We start from the raw sequence: 8,276 nt of genomic DNA, 5'->3' as shown, positions 1-8,276 counted from the left end.
TATAAATACCGTCAGGACGAGAAAAGTGGACGTCAAAAAAATAAAAATAACTTGGAAAAACAATAAGACCACGACAACCGTTCCTCTGCTACGCTACTTCCAACCGGAGGCTAGCAGGGTTTTAGGAAGTCAGGTTGTTTTGAGTGTTATCCCGAATTGGTCTGGGGGAGTTGAAGATTCTTAGCTCTCCCATTGAGAACCGGATGTGTCCGAGGGTGGTCTGGTGCCGTTAATAGCGACGGGTCCCAGTCCTTGTCTGCAGAACAACCACGAGACGATGTACCGATTTAGCTTTATCTTTTTGTTCGGTCGTTTCCCTGATAGTGTCCATGTCAACACATTTTAATCTGTGGAAAATGTCTTTGATTGGTTAGGTTAGGCAGATTTTTTATTTTTCACTTTTTATTTATTTTATTCATATTTTCATGTTAATTTATTTCCTTTTAATTCGTTATATGTAATCATTGTTATCGGTGTTAGGTGTTAGGGCTAGTTAAAAAAAAATTGTTCACAATTTTTTTCTCCTCGGTGTGGGCGAGATTGTAACCTGTGGTTACAATTTTGTGTACTTTTGTTGTTGCGTGCATTTTACCCACATACACCACTGTGTTTTGTGCCATTTAATTTGATTATTTTTATTAATTTTTATTTATTTAGTTAAAATTAGGGATATAAATTCGTATGTATATTGTATCGGTGAGGCATTTGACCCCCAATCTCCCCACTCCAAGGCACACATCAGCAGCAGAAACAATCGAGTGCGGTGTGTGTTTTTTTTTTGTTTTGAGCCAAGAGAGAAAGTTACGAACCGCGAAGCGCGACGGACACAATTTTGATTCCCGCATCAATTGGTCCGGAAAAAAGTGCAATTAAATCCCCGTGTCGTTTTATTTTCTGCTGGATGGTTGTTCCCAGCCACGTCGGGAGTGCGCATTTCAATAGTTCCCAAAGGGAAAAGTGCCGGCCCGCGGTTCGGGAACTGTGAAGTGCTTGTGAAAGTGCTCAAGGTGTGGACCACCGCCATTGCGGTATCGTCAAAGGTCCAAACACCTTCCGTCCTTACTGTGGGGGCTCAGTCAATTGAGTTTCTCGCCCCTACAGTTAATAGTCAAGAAGGACGAAGCAGGAATTCACAAAGGGGCGTGTTTTCCTGGGTATTAACTGCGGTTACTACCAGGGCTAGTTACGGCGAGTAACTTGCCCGGCGTTTTATCGCCACCGTCGCTAGGGGGGATCCGACAAAGGAGCCCGCTCTTCCCCCTAGCTAAACGCAAAGGACGACCGCTTTGCGGTCTAAAAGTGCCCAGAAGAAAAGTGCAAGAGAAGAAGAAAGAAGAAGAAGGAGGAAGCTCCGCACAAACCGTGTGGAGCAGAAGCCGACGACCATCGTGCCGACCACCACCACTGCAGCAAGGGCCCCAACGAAGTCGACCGAACCCGAAGTGCAAAGGGGAAAACGGGGTAAAAGGTCAGATTAGAATATAAGTAATTAAAATTGCACGATTATTTATTTTATCATTAAATTCCATCCGAAATCCAGAATTTAGTGGAGGTACCCTGCTTTAGGCCGCCCTGCCGGGCTATAGCAGGTAAGGGCTGAAAGCCTCTCCTTACACATCCTATAGGATACCGTATTCAATACGGCATCCTGCTCCACAAACACCGCCTCCTCCTCTTTGCCCATTGCAGAGCAATGGGCAAATACAGTCTGTGATACTGTCTCAACTTCCGTATACATCTCCGTCTCAACGCTCTTGGGATTCGCACCCAGAAGGTTGTCCTCAGCTACAACTTCCTCGCTCTCGTGCGAATCTCCTCTCTCGCCGAAATAGACAGCCTTTTCCTTCTCGTTCGCTACGAGAACAAGGGCTGCCGCGCCCAAATGGATGTCCTCAAGTTTCTCGTCCAGTGTGCTCCCCGCTGTTATGTTGTTAACCGAAGTATGGCGGGCATTCTCTTCGGTTTCATGTGGGAATGGCGTTACCTTCCCCAAAGCCTCCTCCATCCTATAGGATGCCGTATTCAATACGGCATCCTGCTCCACAAACACCACCTCCTCCTCTTTGCCCATTGCAGAGCAATGGGCAAACACAGTCTGTGATACTGTCTCAACTTCCGTATACATCTCCGTCTCAACGCTCTTGGGATTCGCACCCAGAAGGTTGTCCTCAGCTACAACTTCCTCGCTCTCGTGCGAATCTCCTCTCTCGCCGAAATAGACAGCCTTTTCCTTCTCGTTCGCTACGAGAACAAGGGCTGCCGCGCCCAAATGGATGTCCTCAAGTTTCTCGTCCAGTGTGCTCCCCGCTGTTATGTTGTTAACCGAAGTATGGCGGGCATTCTCTTCGGTTTCATGTGGGAATGGCGTTACCTTCCCCAAAGCCTCCTCCATCCTATAGGATGCCGTATTCAATACGGCATCCTGCTCCACAAACACCACCTCCTCCTCTTTGCCCATTGCAGAGCAATGGGCAAATACAGTCTGTGATACTGTCTCAACTTCCGTATGCATCTCCGTATCAACGCTCTTGGAATTCGCACCCAGCAGGTTGTCCTCAGCTACAACCTCCTCCTCATGCGACTCTCCTCTCTCGCCGAGATGAACAGCCTTTCCCTTCTCGTTCGCCACGAGATCAACATGTAGGGCTGTCGCTCCCAAATGGATGTCCTCATCCATCGTTTCGGCTCTGTTGACCGTCTCAACACAAACCGGCTGGGAATTCTCACCACTCTCGTGCGACTTTCCTATCTCGCACGCGCCTTCTCTTTCGGCACCAACCTCCACATACTTCCATTGGTCATCCTCGCCGAAATGAATCTTCTCACCGTCCATTATGTCTCCCTCTTCGTCAGCTTCACAAACGCGCTGGGAATTCGCACTACTCTCGTGCGATTCTCCTCTCTCGCACGCGTCTTCTCTTTCGGCACCAACCTCCACATACTTCCGTTGTGCATCCTCGCCGAAATGGATCTTCTCACCTTCCTTTATGTCTCCGTTTTCGTCAGCCTCCACAGCGACGTGTTGGGCTGGCGCGCCCAACTGATGCTCCTCTTCTTCCTCTTGCTCAGACAGAGCCCCCCTTCTACATTTGTCGAGCAGCTTGCGCAAACGCTGCTTATTGCGCCTTCGCAGCCGCTTCCGCGACGACATACCAACTGCGTGGTACGCATTATCGTCCTCCAGCACAGCAGGGTTAGTCATCCACGCTACTCCAAACATGGATGAACAATACTGCTGCAACCGCCGAATTTGGAGATCTCCGAATTTCATCCTGTAAATTATGTTAGTAATATGAAAACAAAAATTGAACATCCCGCCATAGGTGAGCAAATAGAGTGAGTCAAACAAACAAAGTTGTTGACGCAGAACTGTATGATTTGAGCAGGGCTGTCAGATAACAATAAAATGTGAATTTAAGTTCATTTTCATATCCATATTGGAGCTAAACAAAAAAATAACCAAAAACCTATTGACGATCTTGCACGTGATGCGATGCACAGGCAAAAGAAAATTGTCCCACCACAAAATGTGCACATCAGTTTCAGAACACATTGGTTGGCTACATGCTCTTTTATTTTGCTGTGCTTTAAACCATAATCGATTATTCTATCGCTTTATGGCTAGTTTCCACCTGGTAGGTACGTAGGTACTGTGCAAAAAGATAGGACAAGTTATGATCAAGTAATGATTCCGCTTCAAAATTACTTGAGCTGTTCGCAGATGGCAAGTAAGGAAAAAAGTGTAACACTCGGAACGCCTCCCGTGCGAATCCAATGGAGCTGTCACTTTTCCTTGCGGAAAAATAGTCCGCGCTATTATTCCGTATGGAAAAGTAACGTTTCTCTCCATACTGGATCAGTTGTCAGATTTACAACCCGTAACGTGGGTAGATCACCTTGGAATGATGCGTTACGGTGTAAGATCTACCATTTCAAGTTTTGATCTTGCTATTTTCCAGCCTGGTTTATTTAAATGCAGGAACATTCCAGGATCAAGATTTGGTGTACTTTTTTACTATTTACTATTTATTTATTCTATTTATTTTTCACTGCTAATATACCGTTTGTTTCAGAGGGATGGAGGTAAGTTTAACCTATATATGTATAAATAACAATTTACAAAAATATAAGAGTGGAGAACGTATCACCATTTCATACTTTTTTCTATTTCAGATTTACAAGCAGGCAATCAGCGATCAAAACGGCGAAGTATCTCTTTCTTTAGAAAGGTCAAGATTACCGTTCGATACAGTGAAAGGTAGACCACGTTTTCCGCGTCAACTTATTCGTGCCGAGTTCCATAATTTCGATTTCTTTTTCGAACATTTACGATAATGTATTTTTGTTCATCACACCTTCAAGTTATATTACGCGTTGCGAACATTCACGGATAATAAATATGTACAACGGTTTTATTATACGCAATCTTATTGACACGGGAACGCGAAAAAAAGTAATACAAGAACATAGATGAAACTCAAAATCAACGATTCTAGTTGTTTAGTTATCCAGTATTCTCGTAAAGCTACGGCGCGAGCTTCGGTTTTTCAGCATTAGCAGTAACACTAAACGGAATTGCATACAGTTTATTTTCTAACTGAGAAACGATAAGCTTAAAACGTGCGTTATTACGAGTTGATCCGACATAAGCGTGGTTTAAAAATTATTCATATCCGGTATATAATTAAATTTATTACACAAACATACAATAAAATTATTGTATTCTTCCGACAGCCGGCTGGCGGAAGACTAAATCATATCAAGGGTTGCATAGATCACATCACTTACCAATGTGAATCCAGATCTATGTAACTTTCTATCCCTTCCCTTCCCACTAACAAACTTCCTTCCTGTGACAACCGTGGGGATGCGGAGGTACACACAGTCTCTAGTAGCAACGGATGTCACACCAACATTCCTTCCCTTCCCCGATGACCGTAAGGACGTGGCCGGCGCCGGTACTGACAATATAAAGTTTTGAACCTTCAAAATTGCACATTGAGGATGGAAAGCTACACCCAGGCCCCATCCATTTGGTTCCCTGTGCAATGTTGACTGTTCTGGTCAGTAACGGAGTAGCAACTACGAATTGTACGGTCATCTCATGCTCATGCTCATGCATACTGGATCAGTTGTCAAAATTACTTGCGGAAAAAGGTGGAATTTTACTTGAGCGCTCTACTTGGCAACAAGAAACTAAGGGGCGATTTCTTCACCCTGGCTTAAGCGTTAAGCCAGATTTAACTGTATGGGTAAGCCTGGCTTATCGGTTAAGCCAAGGTGAAGAAATCGGCCCTAAGCTTTATTTGGCCTCCTTATCCAAGTGCATTACAGTGATCGGAAGCAGCTATAAAACAAACATTCAATTTGTATTACAGTCCGCACAGTAAGTCTCCTTTATCTGTCACTGTATCACGAACAGTTGCTTTTCTGTTGAAGCAATGAAACTCGAAGCATTCTATCATAAAGAACGGTTTATGTAACCCATCCCAAGCTGTAACAATCTATCATATTGTGCAGAAATTGTCAAATAATATAAGGATGAAAACTCGGGAGGCATGGTGGCAATATAGAATGACCTTTTCTCCAACGGTTTGTGGTTATATTTGCGCAACACACTTACACATATGTATTTCACTGTATGCCACTTAAAATCGACAGTTTGCCAAATTGACCAATCCAAATTCCTATGTGGTAGTGGTTTGTGTTCAGATTTCCCGTGTTAATCTATCTGTAAGAACTTTGTAAACATCTTTTCGAGATTCATTCAAAATAATACACTTCAAATAACTCCTCCAAATTTTGTTTCACTAGATTGAACAATAAAATATCACGTGCATGAAGATTTTCATCAGAAACTCTCAAATAAACAACATCATAAACTCTTCCAAATTTCAACAAGAAGCTGCTGAACAAATGACGCCACAACTACCTCCAGTAATTTCATCAGAATTCATCTCGTATATGTAACTGCAAACTCAAAAATTTATTAAAAAAGCTTCTGATAAATCAAGATAATCGAACACGCTTAAACTGCTCCGCACATCACATGAGTAACAGTTACTCACTGTGGAGCATCGCTGCAAATCCGGGAGAATGTGTGAAAATTATGTGTACGTCACGTCTTACTCACGCCGTGAGCTAATGGCCAGTTACTCATTTTTGAGCTCCTGGCTTGTGTTGACAAACGCTTTAAAAAGCAAGCGTCTGTCAATTACTACAACAAAAAATAAATAAAAAAAAACAGTTTTCTCTGGCGTGATCTCCAAAAGTAAGTATTCCATTAAAAAAATGATTAAATTAAGTAGTTAAACTTAGTTTTTATTTTATTTAGGTGAAAAACTGCATCGCTGGATGTTGGTATGTATAATGGATAAATCGGGTGTAGATGACACCCTGAAGGACACCCGATGCGGAGCCGTCACGATTTATTTCTTCAATTTCAATTTATTTGTCAATTATTTAATACATTTCTTACATATTTAATTAATTCGTACTACTGTTTCTTATTTTTCTGAAAACATTTAAAAATTAATTATTTAGCCATTTTTAGAGCAAGCGAAGCATACGCATTTATGTGTAACGGTTACTCATTCTTCCGGAATGGTGACGAAACGCTTCAATGTGTGAAGCTTACTCATGCTGCTTTGGCTTTGAAGCACTTGCTCAAAAATGAGTAAGGCCCCACTTGCTCACTTTAGGAGTGCCATGGGATGAATACAAATTTGAGTAGACCTTGCTCATTATTGAGTGGACCGACTTCTGCGTGAATTCAGAAGAATGCAATGGGCCTTTTCATTTGACGTCTTAAATCAGCTGATTGTTCGGGCGTTTGACAGTTCTTCTATGAAGATGACACGTTCTTGTTAGCAGCTGTTGTTCAAGCTTTGTAAACAAATGCATGCACGGATCTGTCACATGAAAAGGCCTATGCACTATAAGTTCTCCTATTTTGAGCATGAGCATGTGATTGACCAAAGCAATCGAAATTGCACAAGGAACCAATGAATAGGGCTTGGGACTAGCTTACTATTCTCAGTGTGCACAGTTCGAGAGCTCTCAATTATAGTAAGGTCAATTACGGCGCCGGCCACGTCCTTGCGGTCATCGAGGATCGCGAATCGCTGCATCTCCACGTTTGTCTCAGGAAGGAATTTTTGTTAAGAGAGTAGGGTACATTGTCAATCTGGGAGTCACCTATGGTTGGTGATGTCATTTGACAATGGATTAATAAACACTAACTTTCGCGCACATTCGTCCACTTTTCTATACGAAAATATATCTAAGGTGCCGGCCAGAGTGGACTCGTCATTTGACAATGGATTAATAAACACTAACTTTCGCGCACATTCGTCCACTTTTCTATACGAAAATATATCTAAGGTGCCGGCCAGAGTGGACTCATTTTACAAGCACTTTTACGACGAATTGATTCAGCATGATGCTGAATAACATTTGGATAATTTTCAGGCACAACCTTTGTTCGGGTTTTGTTCACACAAATTTGGAGAAACTATAAACCATAGTGTTGTGAACCAACTGAACTGTTTGTTGTTAAATCGCGTTACGATGGCCTTTATGATCCTTCGACCATAGAAAAAAAACTTACATTATTATTAATGGCATCCAGGAGCTACGAGTTGCGCCATACAGTGTATCAAACATTTGTCCGTACAGCAAATTTTTGTCCAAATAATTTTTCATTCAAATGTTTATAATTTTTTTATGAGTCAATCAAAATCGCTGAAATTTTGACCAATCATGAATCATATATTAAAGCACCATTGGTAAAATTCTGAGCGAGATCGAATAAGTTTTGTGAACGTTATAGAACTTTTAGTAAGATTTTTGAACACATTTTTAAAACATCATATCTCAATATGTACTCGATGAAATTTATTCAATATTTTTTGTGTTACATCTTATACCTAAGGCTTTCATTTGCAGCTATGTTTGGGGTTTTATATTCATTACAAAAAAATATGATAAATGGGATTATGTAGTCGACGGTGTTTAATAATTTACCACAATTTCCACATATAATCTGCCAAACGTTTTCCACCAATAAAAGTGCATTGACTGAACGAAAAATCCATAGGATCTACTCTTCATATGTAGTTTAGTAGGTCCTGTATAAAAATATTACATTAAGAGAGTTTAAAAAAGTTGAAAACACTTGGCACTTTTATTGATCAATATATGATAAATTTTCAAATGGCACTCTGAACATATACAGATTTTTCATATTTTTTGTAGTGAATATAAAACTTCAAACG

Source organism: Aedes albopictus, chromosome 2 (genome assembly GCF_035046485.1).
Source record: "Aedes albopictus strain Foshan chromosome 2, AalbF5, whole genome shotgun sequence".
Lineage (NCBI taxonomy): Eukaryota > Metazoa > Arthropoda > Insecta > Diptera > Culicidae > Aedes > Aedes albopictus.
The sequence above is the reverse complement of the archived record's forward strand: the minus strand, read 5'-3'. Positions refer to the sequence as shown.